Genomic DNA, 20,648 nt, shown 5'->3' on the forward strand with positions numbered 1-20,648 from the left:
AGATTTCTGAGCAAATACCATTTCTGAGCGTAGTATTGCAGACAAAATCACCAAACATACAAGTTAAAAACGTAACAGCTGTGCCATGATATGAGCTGCAGTTACAGTACATGCAAAATAATCAATAATCAAAGACACAAGGAACAGAATTGTCTGTGGAAACAAACTGCTGCTCCACCACCTCTATGCCACTCACTGAAAGCAGCAGAGCAGTGAGGTATGTCTTGTGGAAAGAAAGGAAGAAAGAAAGAAAGAAAGAAAGAAAGAAAGAAAGAAAGAAAGAAAGAAAGAAAGAATTCCATTTTTAAATTCTCAAAATCTCTGTTATTGTTTTTTTCTATTAAAAAGTCAGGGAAGGATGGGAAAGGTTGTAGCCAGAAAAGGCTCAGAGCATCCTCAGTCATAAAATGCAGTTTTACAATAATATGACAATGTTTGTGTAAATCTCAAGTCTAGTCACTGTGCTCATGTTCATTTAAGATAGAGATTACTGACAGGGCTATACATATTATTATTATATTAATTATTATCAGTTATTAGCTATCAGTAGTTATAATTGGAGTGAGAGCTTGGGACTATTTGCTGGCACGTGGCTTTGAAGTAATAAAAGATTCATCAATTTTTAAATTCACGCGCTTGGTATTAAATGAAATGCAGAAAGAGCCATTATTCATGATGATCGCCATACCATCGATGGTTATTCACTGAGAAAAGGCAGCAGTAGTATAATATGATTAATCTATTTGCATCACACAATCCTGTCAGTCCTTTTATTTGCTTGGTCTGTCCTTCTCTCGTTTGTCTGTTTTCTTAACAGAGAGAAAGAGACCATGAAGACAGCGAGAAAAGGGTTTGGATAATTCCAGTCCTGGCAAGTGATATTTAAAAGAAAGAGGGAAAAAAACAGACAATGAAAAGAAAAACAAGAAAACAAAGAAAAAAAAACATATAATGTAACAACAGTTGAGAGAACAGCAGCATGAAGAAAAATAAACAGCTCTTTTGCTTCTTCATTTTCCACCAGCACCCTATTCCTTTTGTTCTTTCACTCTAATCCCTCTCTTTTGGCAGCTATTCAACCAGAACAAATCGGCCACGAGTGAAAATGATTTGTTTATTCCAGAAATAGTCTACTTTTTTCTCTCTTTTGTTAAGGAACACTGAAGGATATTTTGGTGATAACACTACCATGAATACCTGACCTCTGGAGGGTACCGTATTTGTTTTTTCTAATTAAAAAGCCTCCCTCACCCAGCTGTCTATTGAATTTGCCCTCTGATAGATGTTGGTGCAGTATGGAGACCTCGCTCAAACCTTAGGACAGTTCAATGGCATTCAACTAGATTTGTATTTACTGCCAATTTGACAAACATCCAAACTCAGGCTTGTAACAAACACACAAACAAGAAGAATTGTAGTTGAGGAAGAATGGGTGTTCTGTTATTCGGTCAAAGTCATATCATTCTTTATTTTCGGAATAATCTAACATACACAGGGCAGTAGTGCACGAATTGTACATTACATCATGATTTCGTCAGACACTCTCAAGTGTTTTTTTTTTACCCAAGAGATCATATCGGCATATGAAAATCCATGTGGACATGCAGAAAATACCCTGTTCACAGATTTAAAATAGGCATCAGTAATCTACACACACGCACACTTAGGATGGCAGCCATCCCAGACACAATACCAGTGCCATACAATGCCACACAGGAGTATATTTAAGGTTCTCTTGACTCCTAGCTGGCATCTAGTCAACAAGCCCTCAGACTGAAAACACACACATAAACACACACACACAAGCGACGAAGGGCGATGAAATGTATTGCATATGAGATTAGAGCTGATGGAGGGGAGGAGAGCTTATCAATTAATATCAATTTGTAATTCATCTGCATAGCCTGTTTAAATATACTGCTGTTCATACAATTCAACCAAAGGCTCAAGAAAAGCATAGTAGGCCTACAGCTCATGTCTAAAAGTGATGTGGCGCAGTTCAGTGCTCATAAAGCCTTCTTAAGAAGGCAATGACCACTGTTGGCAAAAGTAGTAAAATTGGAAATACGACGGCATCTATAGGGCGAGACAAAAGCAGTTATTCCACAGCAGCCATTAATCAAACTGAAGTGTGTTTGTTGTTATACAAGACAACTGTTGACGGGAGGTGGTTCTTCACAGCTGTGATGCTCTGACTGTGCTGAGACCTTCCCTTAGACATCCAAATGCTGCGGTTGATGAATACTGTAGTGCTGTTGTTCAAATGATTTCAATAGAATTGTTATTTAAAACAAAGTTACACAAATTTATTCAAGTTCAATGTTAGATGCATAAGGAGATTTGCTGGAGGGGATGTGTTGTGTGTCAATCTGATTTTAACAGTCATTTCCTCTTATGTCACGTAGTTAGAAAAATATATTTTTTATCCCCTAGAGAAAGTTAATTCAAAATTGATTTATATTGTGAAACAATATAAGAAAGCAGGTATTTGTATCATGATGTTAATTTCAGGTACAGGGTTGGGGGGCCAATAATATACAGTCCTAATATCCAATGAAAAACAAAATGCAGTTTTATTAACACACATTGCCAGTGCTATCAGATTTTAAAAATGCCTGAATGCTTTGATGATCAAGAAAATCTCTGTGAAATACTATTTGTGCGTTTGCAATGTTGTATGTGTGTGTGTGTATGTTGCTAGTTACTCTACAAACCTTTCTACAGTATGTAGGCTACTGTTCTGTTCAGTATCACATCGATTGACACCTCATTGATCCCCCAGGAGCAATTTTTTAGGGTGTTATTAGATGCACAAAAGCAGAAAATGTGCAATACCATACAATATATTGCTTATTGAGAACTAATATCTGTTACTTCGACCATGTAAGCAGCAGCATACTGTATGTGTTTCTTAGTAAAGCAGTGCAGAAATAGAAATATTCTCGCACTTCTGCTCCTCCATATTGTCACGCCTTTGTCCATTCCTCCAGAATGTGTGAGTGTGTGTCACATCCCAAACAGCTGGCCACATGTCACAGCTGCGAGGTGAAGATATTTGTCTCAGCTGGCAACACTGACAGAACAGATGATCCATACCGGCCACAGGGATGCGTGACCAACTGTGTGTATGTAACTATGTAATGAATGTGTGAGTAGTTTAGTGACACATTGTGTATGCATTTGTATTGTGCACTGTTCATGCGTCCCTGAATTGTGTGTGTGTGTGTGTGTGTGTGTGTGTGTGTGTGTGCGCATGGATTTGTCTGCATGACAAAAAAGTTGAAAGGCATTCAATCAGTGCTGTCAGCTAATGTCATCAACGCTGACAGAGGGTCAGCGGTGAGAGGGGGGCGGTCACAACTGAGACTCCATGAGACTGTGACTGCACAGTGTGTGTGTGTCCTGTTATTAAAAAAACAAATAAAAGATAAGCCAGATTTGGCAAAACATCCAGATCAAAACTAGACTGGTTGACTAGTCATACTTACTGTCCTACTGGCCGAGACAAAATATTGTTATAATATTCTGCTACAGAGCTTTGTATTGCCCTAAATGAGTTGTGTCTGTGCATATTTCCTTCTTTTTTGCACAGGATAAAAATGCACTGGCAGGTCGACGTCTTCACTGCACATCAACGTGATGATGTAAATATTTTTGACATTCAAAGCTTGGCAGCATTTTCATCACATTTTTGTTTTTCTTTTATTATCCAAACAACTCATAACAATTGCTTATTCAATTTTTCAAATCCAAACAACACTTTGGATGAAGTGCTTTCAACTTCATGACAACAATATGCTGGATAATTTTTTTCTTTGTGGCATCTTTTTACCTCAACAACTGAGATTAATCAAAACAAGCATTTGCCATGAATGCAAAAACAGGCCTTATTCTGCCAAGAAAGAAACAAAAATTATAGCAAACAATATAACTGGTATTTCTATTTGACAGAGTGGTCAAACCAAGACAAGACACCATATTTTAAGGGTGTGAAATGGAACAGAGTGCAACGTTTATCGGGACGGTTTTGCATATTTAAGCTTAAAACTGTGAGGAAAACATGTGCTTGGTTTGCAAAATGTATGTGTTTACAAGCCAAATGATTTCAAAGAAGGGTAATGGAAATATCAAGTTGTGAAACCAAAAAAAAAAAAAAAAAAAAAGTATTCCAAAATGTCATAAAAATGTTGCATTGGTGTTGCATAAGGTAGCATCAAAAAGTTCCTGCCTTAAAACTCACAGTTGAATTTGGTTTAAAAGTTTATCACCGTGACATGATGACAAAATTGTGCAACAGCAGCTTGATCCTCTTATGTGTGTGGACCCTGGAGGCAGCTGTAGGCAGTAGGCTGTATAATACTCCTCATTTCAGGGAGACAAGTCTACACGTTACATGTCTAGAACTTTGAGCCAGCGATGTGTGTGTGGTAGCACAGACAGCAGGGATATTAAAAATTCCTGACTGAAAAATTAAACAGAGTTGTGTATCGACATGTTCTTAATTCACACACAAACACACACACACACACACACACACACACACACACACACACGGAGCATAATCAAACACTCAAACCCATGTAATCATCTATTTCCACATCCGCCTCTGATTGCACCCAGGGGACGGCAATCTGTGTGCATGTTGGCAAAGTTTCTCTTCCTTGACACAGACGTAAATGCGCACAAGCACACACACACAAAGATACATACATACCACTCAACACAATCTTTTTACACACAAGCACTCTCATGCACCGAAACACACATAGAAACTGTATATGGCAGTGCTAGAAGCCGCTGACAGGCCCCAGTTATCATCCAAGGCAGGGTGCACAAGATAAGGGAGCCGCAAGGCATCATAAACACCAATACGCAAGGAGAGAGGGAGAGAAAGAAGAGAGTGCAGCAGAGGGAGGGATGAATCAGAGATGAAAGACGGAGGAGGAAAAAAAATTCAACATCCCTGTCAGAGATAATAAAATTCTCAGATGAAGAGCTACAGTGGAGAGGGGGAGAATTAGAGATGCATGGAGGTAAAGAGAGAGAGAAAGAGAGATGAGGGGAGCAAGGTGAAAAAAGGGAATGACAAGTTGGTCACAAGGGGTGGGTAGATAGATAGATAGAGAGAGCATAGAGGAGGAAGAAGAAGAGGCAAGAAAGAAATCAGGCACAGGAAAATTAAGAGGCTGAAACAGGCAAAAAAAAAAGAGATGTGGGGAAGTGTGTAGGCTATGTGAGTGTGTGTATGTGAGTGTGTGAGTGAGAGTAGAAAGTGAGTGAATAGAGAAGGGAGAATGAGAGAGGCAGCTATACAATGAAGTGATAATAAGAATGGAAAATACACCTCTATAACCTCCAAGGTCTGACTTTTGGATGGAATGTGAATTTACAGATAAAGCATATACACACGCACATACACACACAGAAAATATGCGTCCTGTGCTAATAAAGCCAGCTCCTGCTTTGTCTCCCCAGACGTCAGGTGGTCGGCTCTTTTTCCTTTGTCAGCAACTTCTGATCTAATCCCACTAAACCAAGAAGAATAAGAGTCGGCATTGGCTGTGACGGGGGGAGTCGAGGGAAGTGAAGCAGCACACACATACTGATGGATACACACGTGAGATCACTAACACACGCACATACAACCATGCTTACATATGAAAATGCATGTGGTTAGATATGGATGTGTACATGTAAATAGGTGCTTTGGCAGATGTACATATTAAAATGCTCTCACATACTGTATGGCACAGATGAGATAAATCCACTTTGCAACCTGCCACCAGCACTCAGGAAGGAAGGAAACAGAAGCACAGTCAAGGGATAAAGAAGGCAGAGGCCTTTTGCTCAAGTGTGGAGCGATCACACCCATATACGCATGAATGTGCAGGAGCAAACACTCACGCTTGCTTAAACCATCTGAAGTCAAGAGGATGTGATGATCCAAGTGCCATCGTACATCCCCAACACACACACATACAGTACAGTACACACGCACAAACATCCACACCGAGACATACACACATACACAACTTTCAACTGAACTCATTAGCATTACCCTGCTGACAGGGCAGAGCACCAACTGAGAACCAGTTTTTATCAATGTGTGTTATAGACTATCAACCTCCTGAAGCTGCGCTCAGCTCCCTGAATTGAGCATGTGCTCACACCTGACACCAGACTGTCAAACCCACCCCGCTGCTGTCGTTTTACTGCCTCTTCCAGTGGCAGTTTAGTGACAGGGAATAAATCCACCTCTAATCAGTGCCTTGATAACATCCACGAAATGTTTGCAGTCTTGTTTTTTTTCTAAGCCTAATCATAATTTGGATTTGACAAGTGCTAATTAGCAAGTTGTTTGCTGTTATAACTCTGGGACAGCTGTGTAAAAGTATCAAAAGAGTTGATATGAATGGGTGGAAAGAACCAATGGCAGAGAGAATGTTTGACTCTTCCATGAAAAACCAACAACGAAAAGGAAAGCACTGGCCATTTCAGTAAATTCCCCCAAATGGCCGAAAGCGAATTATGACTCTTCTCTATTGGGAGCAAACAAGGAAATAATGTGATGCAGTGAAAAACACTAATCTTTGAGAGGGAGACCATCGTTTGCTTTCTGCTACCAGTAAAGATTTAGTTTTTTAGACTAAACAGTCTAATTTAAAAGACTATGTAACATCTCACAAAGTGCCCACATAGCTGTAGACACAAACCAAGAGGTTTTACTTTTCTTTCTCTCATTAGGAAATGAAAGGAAACTAGACATTTTCCCAGTATATATAATTTTTTAGGATGAAATGACAGAAGTGACACGGAGGAATTATCTGAGGCCCGTGTAAAAGGATAAAAATGGGAGGCAGGAGAGATACTGGATTTTACCTACACAAAGCTCAAAAGCTGTATGAAAAAGACTTAGATCTGACACAGTGTTGTTCAAGATGGTGTTGTAGAGGAAGCTGTAAAGATGCTGTTAGAGCAACAACTGTTGCCACTGACACTGTAGACATCCTTAGAGAAACCATCTTTCTTTTTAGCACAATCATCCAAAATTAGCTGCACCAACAAGAGTTAGATCGAGAGGATCTAGGATGATATGCACACAAAGGGAAAAGCTGAAGCGAGACCAAGTAGGAGACAAAAAAAAGGTAAAAGGTGAGAAAAGACAGCAATCTATTCAGATTTAGTGAAATCAACACCTTTCTTTGCTCAAACTAATTTCAAGCCTGGCTGCCCTAAAATGGCCCAATTTTCTCCTCACAGAAATATCAGGTGTACTGACATCAGTTTGAGCCCGGCTTTGACAGAATGTCACTTTTTAAGCCATTACCAGGAGACGGTGTCAGCATCACTGAGCCAAATGTTTTGGGTTCACATGTTAACTCTTAACAACTCAAATGATGCCTTCTGAGATGGAGTATGTAGGCACCAAATCCAATCATGCTTGGCTTGGCTCCCATCAGCTGCACTCTGAAAGAGGAGATAACAACGGCTTTGATATAACTAACAAGCACTGTCAAACTTGCAAAAGGAAAATATGGATAATAAGAGATTTATGACCCCATTTTTCTGTAATACTCGGCACAGATGTGATAAATTGGGAGTCTCTAGTTTGAATGTCATTAAACGACAGAAGGTTTCCAGATAACGTTAAACCCGCTAATGGATAGATAAAGAACAAAGTTGACACCAACCTAAATCACAGATAAAGCTGTTATGCTCAAACTCAATCACTGATAAAAGTCAAAATAAAATAATTTGTGGGTAAAGTAAGGATAAGAGCCCAGAGAGTGAGAACACTATACCCTGCATGTAATGCAGTTTTATGCACATAATTGATATGGTAACTATTGATGCTTTTACTACACTATGTGCTTGCTCTGCAGGTGTTGCTCAGTAATTCATCAGTAGCGGTCATGCATCATTGCACCGAGGACCAATTAAGAACCATTATGTATTTTGTAATCTTTCAAGCTGTGCTCATCATTTCTCTTTGGAATTTCATTCCACCAGACTTAGTCTATAATAAAACACTGAAAACAACCTGTGTTCATACTAGTATTTTAGCTCTGCATTGGAGATCATTTCCATCTCCACTAACACACCTTAAAATGTATATGGCTAACTTCCCACCTCATAAATAAATATGGGAGGTGACCTCAGCCATTAGAATTGACCAAGGTGTAAAAATTAGGCGAAATTGAGGGTGTGGCGGCGGCCACTTTGATTGACAGGTAGGCACTAAAACAGATGTTTAGATGAGGTGTCTACCTGTCATCTGTATGATCATGATTTTAGTCACTGCACCTGACCTCTTGGTCATGATTTCCAATGCAAATATCCAACAACTAATAATTGGGGTGTTACTGTACCTGATAAGCAAAAAGGGAATTGGTCTGTGTTGTTGTATTTTGAGGTGAAATTCTTGTTCATTTGTTGGCATTCATTAGCAGGTATCAGTTTCTGCACTCATCAGACCTGGCAGGTTGCCGTATCTTTATAATTAGCTCAATTAGTAAATCAGTTGGCCCTGGATTAGCCTTCAAGCAAGATGCCCAGGCATGCTAATGATGCTTACAGTTGCATATGCTAGCCACACTTATTAAACTAGCATGCATCAAAGTCCCTGCTCCACACACACACACACAACCTCTTCAGTCATTTCTCAATTATCTAAAAGAGTCAGACTCTACCAAGTTAGTGATGGGACAGCAGTCCACTCTTCTGGTCCCTACATGGTCTTCAAAAGCCGATGGACGCCGTCACAGGGGCTACTTCCATCTACTTGAAATACAGTCTGTGATAAAAGTATACAACATTAGGTCCTTTAGTTATTTGACGGAGTAGCTTTTGGAATCTTGCCCTATTGCATAATGTGTGCCATTAAAAAAAACAAAAAAACAACTAGCCCCAATAAGCTTGTTGATGTTGTATGTAAGCTTTTCACATGTACCAAAAGAAGAAAATTATAAACATTTTAGGCTTGCCATGTCTTCAAAAAAATAATATATTATTTGCTCCATCTGTTGTGTTAAGTTCAAAAATGCTTTTCACATATCACTGCTGTTATTTATTTTTTCCCCTCATTATTACATGTCCAGTAAAGCCTGTTTTCTTTCTCAACAACAACCGGCTAGTTTACAGAGGGAAAGGGGGGGTTTAATGGGCCAGATAGACAGAGATTATGTTGAGTTATGACGGTCCCTAAATTTCTGTTGTGTAAAGCCAGATGTGTTTCTACATGAGATTACGCTTCCACTAACATCTTTTTTCTGTCCTTTTCTTTATTTTCTTTTTGTCTGCTTTAGGCAACTTCTCATGAGAAATAACGTTTGGCATAGGAATGGGGGCTGATGAATGGCTGATAGTGTCAGTTTTGCAGGAGCTCAGCTCAATGTGTCCCCAGGCCTTAAAGCCTTACTCCCCCTTCTTCAAACCCTCAGTAAAAGCAGATTGCAACGCCTGTGTCTGGGACAAAAAAAAACACATACACGTTACCATGAAACACACACCTCGTCTATGACACATTCCCTTTCTGTACAGTACATCTAGCTTTATTTTTTCTCACTTTGTTCTCCAAAAGCCAACTGTTTGGACCCTGCAGCAGTAGAGAATGACCTCCTGTAGCCTTTCTACACATCAGACAACTGAAGCTACATGAAGACAAAGATGAAAACTCTCCACTCTACTATTCACCAATTGCTACAGTATTTTGTCTAGGGCTGCCCCCGACCAAAGATTTTGTTGGTCGACCAGTAGTCGTCACTTATGGCGATTAGTCGACTAATCGACCCCCCACCTTGAGGGGAAAAAAAAAAAAAAAAAATTTTTTTTTTTTTTGCCCGCGGTCAGGTTGAGAATTAATTAATTAATGCTCGTGACTCCGGCCGTGTTGGGTCCGAGATTCAACAACAAGCCGGTCGGTTTCACCGTTATTACCGGCAGAATGCCTGTTTATCACCAATAAACACAGTAGATGAGGAGGGTAAAAAGTTACTGAGCTCAGGCTGTGACGGGGGTGCGGGGGTGGGGGTCCGCGGCGTGGAGCGGTGCGGGCATAGACATGTGTCTATGGGTGAGGGTCTCTGACTGCAGCGGGGACTATCATCGATCCGCTCCGTGACACTGAGACTGACCGCCGGTGAGCGCTGTGGGACGGGACCGGGGCTCAGACAGCACCGCTAATGGTGACAGCGGTGAGAGAGACTGCCGTGCCTTGTAAAAAAAAAAAAAAAAAAAAGTGTCACGTCACGACTTCCTGTATCTGGCCCTTCAAAATAAAAGCCCCATAACCTTTCCTATACGGTTCAGTCATTGATGTTGGCTTAATTTTGACAAGACACGGCTCCAAATGTTTTTTTTTTTTCCTGCGACCAATCGACCAATGAAATTCTGGTCGGCTAATGATTTTTTGGTCGACCAGTGCTTGGTCGACTATTTGGGGGCAGCCCTAATTTTGTCAGTTGCTATTTTTCCAATTGCTTAACGGCTTGCACACACTAGACAAAAAGTATTTAATTGGGAGACATTTAGGTTTATCACACCACAGCTACTCTTGTCGTTTCATGAATTAAAGGGACAACGAGAAGTTTTGGAAAAGCGAAGCGTTTTCACACTACATTTATGAGCCTCCGCGCGCACCGTTAAATTCTTTGACCGGCGCAAGACGGACTCATGTTTTCATTCATCAATAATTAAAGTCAGAGGTTCGAAGACGATCACATACCGTCGTAGTTCCGACCATAAACAGCGATTCAGCTGCGTTATTCTCATGACTCGCCACGAAACTGAAAGTAAGGAAACGCTGGTCGGCTCGACCAGCATTTCCGCCACCACTAATAATAACAAAATAACGATAGAGACAAAACAATATATTTATCGAAAATGGGCCCATTAACAAGTGTGGGTAGCGGAGATTCATCCACATTAACGTGAGACTTTTTTTTATAACCGAATAGAAACTCCTCGTTGTCCCTTTAATAATAGAGCTAATCAGATATGAGATAAATGTAACAGACTAATGTGCCTGCTTCTGTATGATTAGCCTATGTCTTGAAATTTCTGGAACACTTTTCCTTTCAGTCTTAAATGACAAGAAGAATGACAGATAACTCTGGCTGCCATTACCACAGGGGGTAGACTTTTTATAAACTACTTCCATGGAGTGAAGATTTTTTCATATATGTTTTGAGGAATTGTTTTGGTGTATAGTAACTGTAAATGGGGTCTATGTACTTTGCCGCATAATGACTGGGCACTAAAATTTAAAACAGCATACTTCAAATTACACCTGTCCCTTCTCCTACAGTCAGAAGTAAAATACCAGCTTTGAAAAAAGTCTATAAAAAAGAGAGCGCTTAAAGATTTCATACTGGTGTTATAGCCGTGTGATACTGGGAAGAAAAAAAAGTAATATTATTTCAAAATATGACCCATGTCTTATTCATATTATAGAACTTTTCTGTGTTAAAGGGTCAGCAAACTCACTTTTACAAGATTAAATGTAGTACCAGCCTGCGCAGACACATTCACAGAGGATAGTTCAAAATGAGCCAAATAAACATAAGCAGGACCTTGTCCTATTTGTATTTTGGGTCCAAGTTGTGTCATGCAAACCAATTAGAGGTAATATCACGCGGAGATGTGAGTCAAAACAACAACAGTAACAAAATACGTCGTTACCAATGGGCAATAACTCTTTTGATCCCCCCCAGGTCTTCGAATCTAAGACCAAGGATATGGGTGGTCATTACAAATTGCATGTGTGCCTGTGAGGGGCTGGAAGGAAGGGTACTGTAGGGGTGATGAAATTGAAAGATGAAAATTTGGCAAGTTTCTAACAAGCACATTGATTTAACTAGGTAGAGAGAAAGAGAAAAACAGACACAGAGAGAGAGCAGGAACCAAGGATATAAAAAGACTAAGAGAGAAACAAAGGTGAAGAGAAACGTGGCAAGAGGATGAGGAGAGAGGAGGAAAGGAGAGGTTACTTGTAGTTTGTTTCTGCTAACTCACACACTTTAAGCAGAGAAAATGATGCAGACTGAGCACACTACTCATTTGCACGCTCTAGTTTTTAACAAAGAGACACGCTGACACTCCTCCACATAGCAGCACACACACACACACACACACACACATACAAACATCACGCACAACTGATTAATGTTAATGCGCTACAGTTTTGCCTTAAAAAGGGAGCTACCTCTCCCATCTCTTCAGGAGTTTTACACACCTCAGCACGTTCCCCTGAATAAAGAGATCGGATATACACTCCCATACATAACTCAAAGTTTGAATATTTTTAATAGGAGACGCTTCTCCCCCGCATTTACAGCCAAGTGTATAATAATGTTTCGAGTCAGCTGCTTTACAAGTTGTTTCTCTGTAAAACCTGCATAGTTGCTCACTTGCATAACAAAGTCAGACAGACGAGAAAAGTATTAAAGTTCTGAAAAATATAAGAAAAAGCAGCGATGTCAGGAAAGTGAGTACAGCCTAATTGCGCAGGAGAGGCAAAGAAAGCATGATTGGGGTTTTTAAGAGGAAACGTGTGAATGTGTGTGCGCTTATCTGCTAGGGCTAGGTATAATAAGGCGGCTCGTAACCAGCCTGCGGGAGAGAAGGGGGTGAACTGAGGTCATTGACTCCAGTCTTTCTACAGGCTTCACTATAATGATGGTGGAAGGTGAGGGAGTCAGGTTGATGGGGGGTGACGGAGGGAGAAGAGACATGGGAGGAGGAGAGATAGGGAAAAGAGGGAACGTGTATGAGGCAGAGAGATGTTTAGATGTAAAACAAGACTTTGCATTTTCATGGACCTCACAGAAAAACAGAAAAGTGGTAAACACGTTTTAAACAAAGCAAAACAAAAACAGCAACTCTCCAAACCACCTACACCTGCACATTGTCCTGTAGGTTTTCAGTGTCCACAGCTCTACTGAAACTATGATGTATCTGACCTGGCACTTACGAAGACACAAGACATTTAAAAAGGTCAGACACACTTTGAGTCCTCTGATGTTGAGAAATAGATGAAAGCACGAGATTAAAGTGTAACCAAAAGCAACTAGAGACACTGTTAGAAAACAGAAAAGAGGGGGATGAAACGGGGGGTGAAAAGAGGGTGAACTGTCTACCAAGAACACTGAAATGCAGTAGTGGTCAAACTAGAGCACCCACAAGGCAAAAGCAAAAAATACAGAGAAAAACAAGTGTGAAACTCATAGAATCTGAAGACCAATCCAATTTTATAAGGCATTATATAACCTCAGTAGATAGCTCTTTTTGCATTAATCTCTTGGGTTATGCAAGCCATCTCTGGGCCAAACCATCTGACTTACAGCAATGAGCTTATGATGCAAACTAGCATTAGTTCTTTTACAGCACGCTGGCCCTGCTCCCCCCTCCACACACACATGCACACACAAATATATAAGCACATGCAGAGCTTTTCTCTTCCTCTAAATCACCCACTGACAACAAGACATACTTACATTTAGACCAATAGCTAAAGCACACACGCAGAGGCTGCACTAACCTGGCTGGTGGCCCAAAAGTAACACTTAATGTCGCTCTGCCCATCAAGCCTCTGTAGGCTTGTAATACTTCTGACTGTCAAAACCATGTAAAGGCCAAACTTCACTGGCCTCTGTGAGCTGACAGGTCTGCAGATGTTGGCATGTATGATTTAGAAAAGCAGGAGGACAGGTTAAAAGAGAAACAAGCGGAACACAAATCCTTGTCAAAGGTAGGCTACTGTGTCAACAGTGAACATGAAGTCACTGCACTAGATAAAACACAAGTTCTGTTCACCCATTTACCCTTACTGTGAGAAAGGGCTTAAAGCAACCAGGGGATTTAACTCAGGGAAAAGTCAGACTGATGCTGTTTGAGATTTGCTTGTTATGTAAATGGTTGACTTGGTTGAAGTAGAAGGAGAGGTGAACAATAGCGTCTATGGAAGCAGATGAAGAATCACTTAAACACACAGAGAATGATACTCAGAGGCATAAAAACACTTAAGAGGTTTTATGGTATAGATGAAAGTTAAAGTGCAAAGGATCTGTGAACAGATGGGCGTCATAGCGCTGCTTAATTGTTATCAAGAGTGGTATTAAACTGATTTCCACCACAGAGAATTGGACCGTTATCTTGTTTCCTTGTGGCCCAGGGAAGCCTGACTCAGCAGCTTGAGAAACTTGTAAAGAAGCACAAATGAGAAGAAAACAGCTGCATTAAGTCACCAAGGCAGTATCACTTCATAACAGCCGCATTAACTCACATCAGGAGCATTAAATCATGGGAGCAGAATTAACTTGCAACATTAACATTAAATCATTACGGCAGCATTAAATAACAACAGCTGCCGGTGGCATTCAAATAGTCTTCAGGGCTGGGGGGAGAATGACAATGGGTGGGCCTCCAATGTGTATGGTAAGGCTGTGTTGAAGATTTAGGGCTGGCTAAACTCTGCAGCAATGCCATGCCAAAGCAGCTCTCAAGCTGAGAGAGAGCACCATAGTAGGGTTAAGTGAAGGTGCAATTTTGTGGAGCACAGGGGCAATTGGGCCACTCAAAGAGCAGGTTGAGTACGCAAAGTGCCCATCAAGTGCTTCTATAACGTCTCAAAGGGAGAGAAGTTTACCACGGTACTGGGGCGTATTTTGGGACCACTTTGGTACAAGTTGATTAGAAACTGGGTGGTTAAAAAGCCTCTTGTAAGGATCCCATAAAGAATCTGCTTTGAAGGAGTACTTCACCATCCTCCTGCACTCAAATGGAAATTTAAGCAGCTGTGCAGAAAGTTTAAGTAAAAATGAATGGGAAAAAGCAAGTTCCAAAATGCGCATGAGTGAGGACTGAAATAATGCCACCATAACCCAAATTAACAGTACAATTCTTGATTGTAAATATACATCTGTTGGTGTGTGTTATATGTGATCAGGAGAAGACACTGATTGAACCTGACACAATATAAGGGACAAATAAAAAACTATAAAACTATATTTTGTTGTGTGTATTTTAGGGCTGTCACTTTTTAGAAAAATTTGGTTCGAACAATTATAAAATGACCTGTAATTCGTTCAGATAAATTTGAATCCCCCCCGCCCCCCGCACTCTGCTTAGTGTCGGGTGATGTTAGCTCTTTATCTTCCTCCTTCTCTCTGTGCTCACGTAAACAATATTCTAATAGAGCCGAGGTTCCTGTAAAGCTGTACTCATTTACATGAATCTCTGTTTATTTTGTCAGAGAATGGAGCAAGTATGAATATGCAAGTATGAGTGATTTAGCCGCAGCCCATCAAGCCTACCTTGTAACCAACAGTCTCTTCCAAGCCATTTCTAAGCTGCTGCTCTGAGCTACCAAAAATCTTGATTGCATAACTGCTAGGGCTGGGACGATATGCTTTTCTCCTGATTCGATTCTTCTACGATTTTTTGGATGGCGATCCGATTTAAATTGCGATTCTACGATATTGCCGATTCTCTCGATTTTTAGTCTGCATTTTTAACATCTGCACACAAATACTGTAGAAGCCTATACATTAATATACTCTATTATAAAGTGAACTTAAACCCTTTTCAAAACCTGTAGGCTACTCTCTGTATGTAAAAAAGGCTAACAAATGCACATTGCACAATACTGAAAAAAAAAATAAAAAAAAATTGATTTTTGAAAAAAAATAAAAAGATTTAAAAATCGTCAAAAAGGATATTGTGATATTTATGTGATTTATGTGAATAACTGCAAAGTTGTTGAATAAAATCACCAAACAAATATGTTAAAGACAAAGACTGTGATGTGCTTGCAACTAAAAACACAGATCCATATTTCAATAGTGCTCAAAACACCAACTCAACTGATGTGAATGTGAACCCCTGCTAGAGGTTTTATATTTGCCCAGTGGCACTATCTTATTATCAGCATGCCCCAGGGACAAGAGAGACTCCATGCTCTCAGATTTCCTACTTCTTCTCTCTCCTTACTGTACTGGAGGTGTTGATTAACTGTTACTCTGTGTCTCTCCACCTGCAACCTCAACTAGCCCAGAATTTGATCTCCATGGAAACTGAGACACTACCTGCAGTTGGGATGAGACTGCAAAACTTGACACCTCAGGTTTGAAGTACTGTAGAGAGCGTAAGAGTGGACAGGGAAAGTCATGGACAGGGTGAGAAGAAGAAAGCCGTTAACAAACCATGACAAGTAATTTGAAAGGTGAAAAGTTTTTTTTCTATCTTTTCGACATTCTTGCTTTTATTTGAGCTTTGAATTTGTAATCACTGTTTGACATTATCCATGTGGTAAACACTGATTAAGTCATAATATGTCATGGAAATCACACTTTTGTAGAAAGTAGAGTGTGCAATTTTTCTTTTTCCTTCTTGATTGTCATTTATCACCTCTGTCAGATCTTGCACTATGCCACATTCATTGCTTTTGGGTTACTCAGTTCACTCCTACACCCACTGCTATAATTTTCTATGTAAAGTACAGCACATAATACCCCAGAAGAGAAGCAATTTCATCACAATAGTTTCCTGGTACTTCACATTCAGGCCTCTTTAGTCTATAATGACTAGACTCTTCTGTCTACAATGGCGTATTTAGTGTATGTCACACTGCAAAAGGCCGTTTCTATTCATCCTGTGCCAGAATCTTTCATCTTTCGGTTTTGACTGAACTCTCTTTATCTTTTATATCTCTTTACAGTAGTGACAGGATCGGACACAAAGATGCTGACCATCCACCCTCACAATGACCGCTGCAGCTTTCAGTAATCTGGACCCTCCAGTCTGTAACGCAGAGCCATGTCTTTTCTTTCTCACACACTCATCTCAGGTGCCTTTCCAATCTAATTGGCACCAAATTCAGCTTGTCAAGCTGTTCAGTTAGCCTGCATTGTGAAGAGTGCACACTCAGCAAAGACAGGGAGATGCAAAACTCATGTGAATTAACTCATGTTTATGTGCTGTTGTGGGCAAGAAAATTGTATGATGAAATTTCAGCTTTGTGCGTGAATGAACAAGAGTCCAAAATTCAAAACAAAGAGATGCCATTCATCAGTGATCCTTCAAAAGAAAATCCATTGCAGAGAACCATTATTTGCATATTTGAATAACAAATCTCCTGCCCCAAGTCTACAAATGCAAACTCAGCACTCAGCTGAACTCCCCTTTCTTCCCTTTTCTCCCCATAGGCCTCTCTATATACATTTTCTCATGAAAAATACTACCCCTCCCTTCAATCCATCTTCAAGAAAACACAGGCCCACCGTATCCTAGACGACCCCTCCCATGTCCTTTACCCAGAATATGAACTCTTACCTTCTGAAAGACGTTATAGAGCATGTAGGTACAAGTCGAACCGCTACAAGCTCTCCTTCCTCCCCATATCAATCGCCCTTCTGAACAAATGTGAAATTTTAATTAATTTGTATTTTATTGAATATGTTTTAATCTTATTTATTACCAAACCACCTGTTTTAACTTGTTTTAATGATATGCTACTTTTACACAATATCTGGTTATTCTTTTGAGTCTCTAACCCTTTTTCTAGGCACTTATCACTTGTTTTACTATATTCACAGTGCAATTAATATGAATGGGTAATTTCACCCAGCGGGTCAGTGAAATGTAAATCTATTTTATACCTCATACGAATGGTGTACCTCTCCACGTATAATGTGTAGACCTCGTTTGTCTTTGTCTCCTGTTGTCACTTAGGATTGTCATGTGTGTTACTTGTTATGAAATGCAGCTGATGTCCAAGATAAATTTCCCTTTGGGGACAATAAAGTATATCCTCCTGATCCCTGATCCTGATGATTCCCTGTGTCATTATGTCCTGTTGGCTACAAACAGCACAATTACATTCATGTAGAAAGAACACAATAACCTGCAGCCCTTTTCTTCACTAACTTCGGTATTCAGTTAATGTATATTTAAGTAATTTGCCTCCCATGTTCTATTCATAGAAGTTATTTTTCTTCTGGATTATTTTCACTCTCCGTCATTGTCTACGGACCAAAGTACATCATTGAGTCTTATTTGCTCTCGCATGTTTCTCCAGTGAATAACATCCACCTGACTGAAAACTGCAAACCAGGATGTATGTTCTATACAGTTAGACAACTCCAGCCCTAATCAGCCCCTTAGTGGCCAATTTGCTGCCCCCTTCTTCCTCCTCAGCCAAGCTGTGGCCATGGGACCACTGTATCACAGACTATGTACACACACAAAGAGACAAACACCATTGTGGAGTTGAGGAATTGTGGAGGTGGATTGACCCCTTGGCACTTTTTGTTCGAGTTTGTTCTGATGTCAGTGTTGCCCAAAGCAAAACGAAGCTGCTTCTAAATCTATGTTCGGACTCAACTCCCACTAAGAATTCTCTTTGGGGCAATTGTTGTCTGTCTGTCTGGTTATCCATCTGTCTTGGTTGCCCTGCCTGTCTAGATTGTCAGATCACTGGCCTGTGTCTTTATCTGTCTCTGACAACATCAATGTGTCTATTTTCGTTTGTCCATATCTACCTGGCAACAATCTTCAAAATGTCTAACTTCCTGTTTTGTCTTTTTGCACATTCTTGTTGATAGGAACAAAGGACAAGTGCAGAATGTTTACAGAAATGAACAATACTGGGAACAAGAAAGAAGTCAGAAGAGAGACAGAACATTGAACACATAAACAAATAAAACTAAAATCAAATAGTAGAGAAGGAAATTGGAAGAATGTGACACCTAGTGAGACAGTGGAAAACTTGAATTTGACACCCAAAACAATGCAATGGGACAAAGAGTATGTTAACTTCTATCACACCAGCAGACCATACTTTCACTTCATAATAAATGAGCACCAACAGCAAAAACAAGATCAACATGAGAAATGTCTCTGCAAATGATTTATGACATGACATCTTTACAATCCTGGCACCTGATGGAAACATTGTGTGAAATACTGTTGACTGTGAGACGTTAAAGATATCATGTAAGCTGCAAGGTGATCACTATAACTCCCCCTTTTCCTGTCAGTTTACCAACAAATGGTGATGATTGCATTTGCATAACATGGTGTGAAGTGTACACAAGTGTCAATATGTGAGAGCACTTTGGTGCAACTGAGAAACAACCTAAAAATAATATTTATGATCCCCAGTGTATTTCTGCACTTGTGCCTTTGAAATCACAGATCAGTGCGGTTGTGTGCAGCTTAGTAATGAGGCAGGAAAAATGAACAGTGAATCCTCCCTTAACTGGCATCTGTTTTCCCGATGATTTTCTCACTAGTAGTTTTGACTGCAGTACTGCAGCTGCGGCTTGAATGAAGAAAATAACAGATTATCAGGGAACATGAGAGATAAAAAAAAAGTGAGCACACACTTTTAATTGAAATTAAAACTGATAGACAAACTACATTATCACCTTTGTCGTGGGCATGCTGCTGAAACTTTTTCGGTTCCGATTTCCTACAGCAAACTGTGTGGAGCGTTTGACATCAGGAAACAAAGCCGATGTGCTTTTTTCTCATGCTTATGTTTTTAAAAAAGACTGAGTAAGGGTCCAAATGCCGCCTGGAGAAAGATTAGACTTCTTCCCTGAGTAATCCAGAAGCTAAAAGCTATTTTTTCTCCCAAAGCCATTCTATGTGGGCGAGGTGGACAACATAATTCTTCATGCTGGTATGTTAGATTATGCAGTGCAGTTACAGAAAATATCTAAGCCCAGGTTGTGAGAAAGACCAATTTCAAAACACAGGTCCCAGGATACTGGGGTGACACGAAGGCAGTAAAAACAATCCTGCCATCCATTTCAAATCTGACAACTGAACTCAGCCTTGTGCATGTTCCTGCCATCTCTAAACTCATTTTTTAATACACTTCCTTTAGATTTTCCCAATCCCTCCAGCTCCCTGCAGAGGTGTTATATGTCTACAGAATGGCTGCCAAAGGCTGGGAGTCAGTACAATGCTTCTTTTATGATTTGTGAGCGATGTCACAGGCAATGCTCAGTGTAAAATGCAGAGTACAGCGGGGTCTCTGTAGACATCATTATATTGATCTATAAGCCATACCTGTGTCATTGCAGTGATCAGTGATGGCAGAAAGACAAAGACTATTGGCCCAATCAAGGCTGAACAAAGACATCGCCCATCTACAGTATGAATCAGCTGTCTTCTCACACTCATACCTATTCATAATGCTGCTGTTCAACATTTGCCATTTGTCTTCACTCTGACATCCTCTGTGATTTATTCTGTCTCAGCCATGAAGCAGATATTGCATAGGGTGGACAGAACAAGCCTGAGGGATTTTTCCCAACAGGATAGATTTACATCCATACAGTATACCCGTCAGTGTGTGTGTGTGCTTGTGCGCGTGAGTGTGTGTCTGTGTGTTTTGGCTCTACAGCTGTGTCCGTCAGCAGAAACATGTAAGCGTGCTGACGCAGGGGATAAAAAGGCACACCGACGCAGTCACACTGACAGGAAGCTGTGGAGTACATCAATACAGGGTCAATACAGCGACAAATATATCAACAGGACCGAAGAGCCTTCATGCCTAATCTTTGGGTTAAGTGGGAATGAGATGTAATTATAACACAACACTCTCTTACACATTTTGGGTATATAGAGCACAGTGATAATCG

At 40.2% G+C, this 20,648-nt stretch overlaps 1 protein-coding gene across 1 annotated transcript in view; it reads right to left on the minus strand.

Annotated features, from left to right (window-relative positions):
* LOC310994622 (alpha-1,6-mannosylglycoprotein 6-beta-N-acetylglucosaminyltransferase B-like) overlaps positions 1-20,648 on the minus strand; it is a gene marked incomplete at both ends in the record, with an annotated part of 120,306 nt that overhangs the window by 32,868 nt on the left and 66,790 nt on the right. The window lies entirely within an intron of this gene.

This window comes from Trachurus trachurus, assembly GCF_905171665.1.
Source record: "Trachurus trachurus genome assembly, chromosome: 1".
NCBI classification, from domain to species: Eukaryota; Metazoa; Chordata; class Actinopteri; order Carangiformes; family Carangidae; genus Trachurus; species Trachurus trachurus.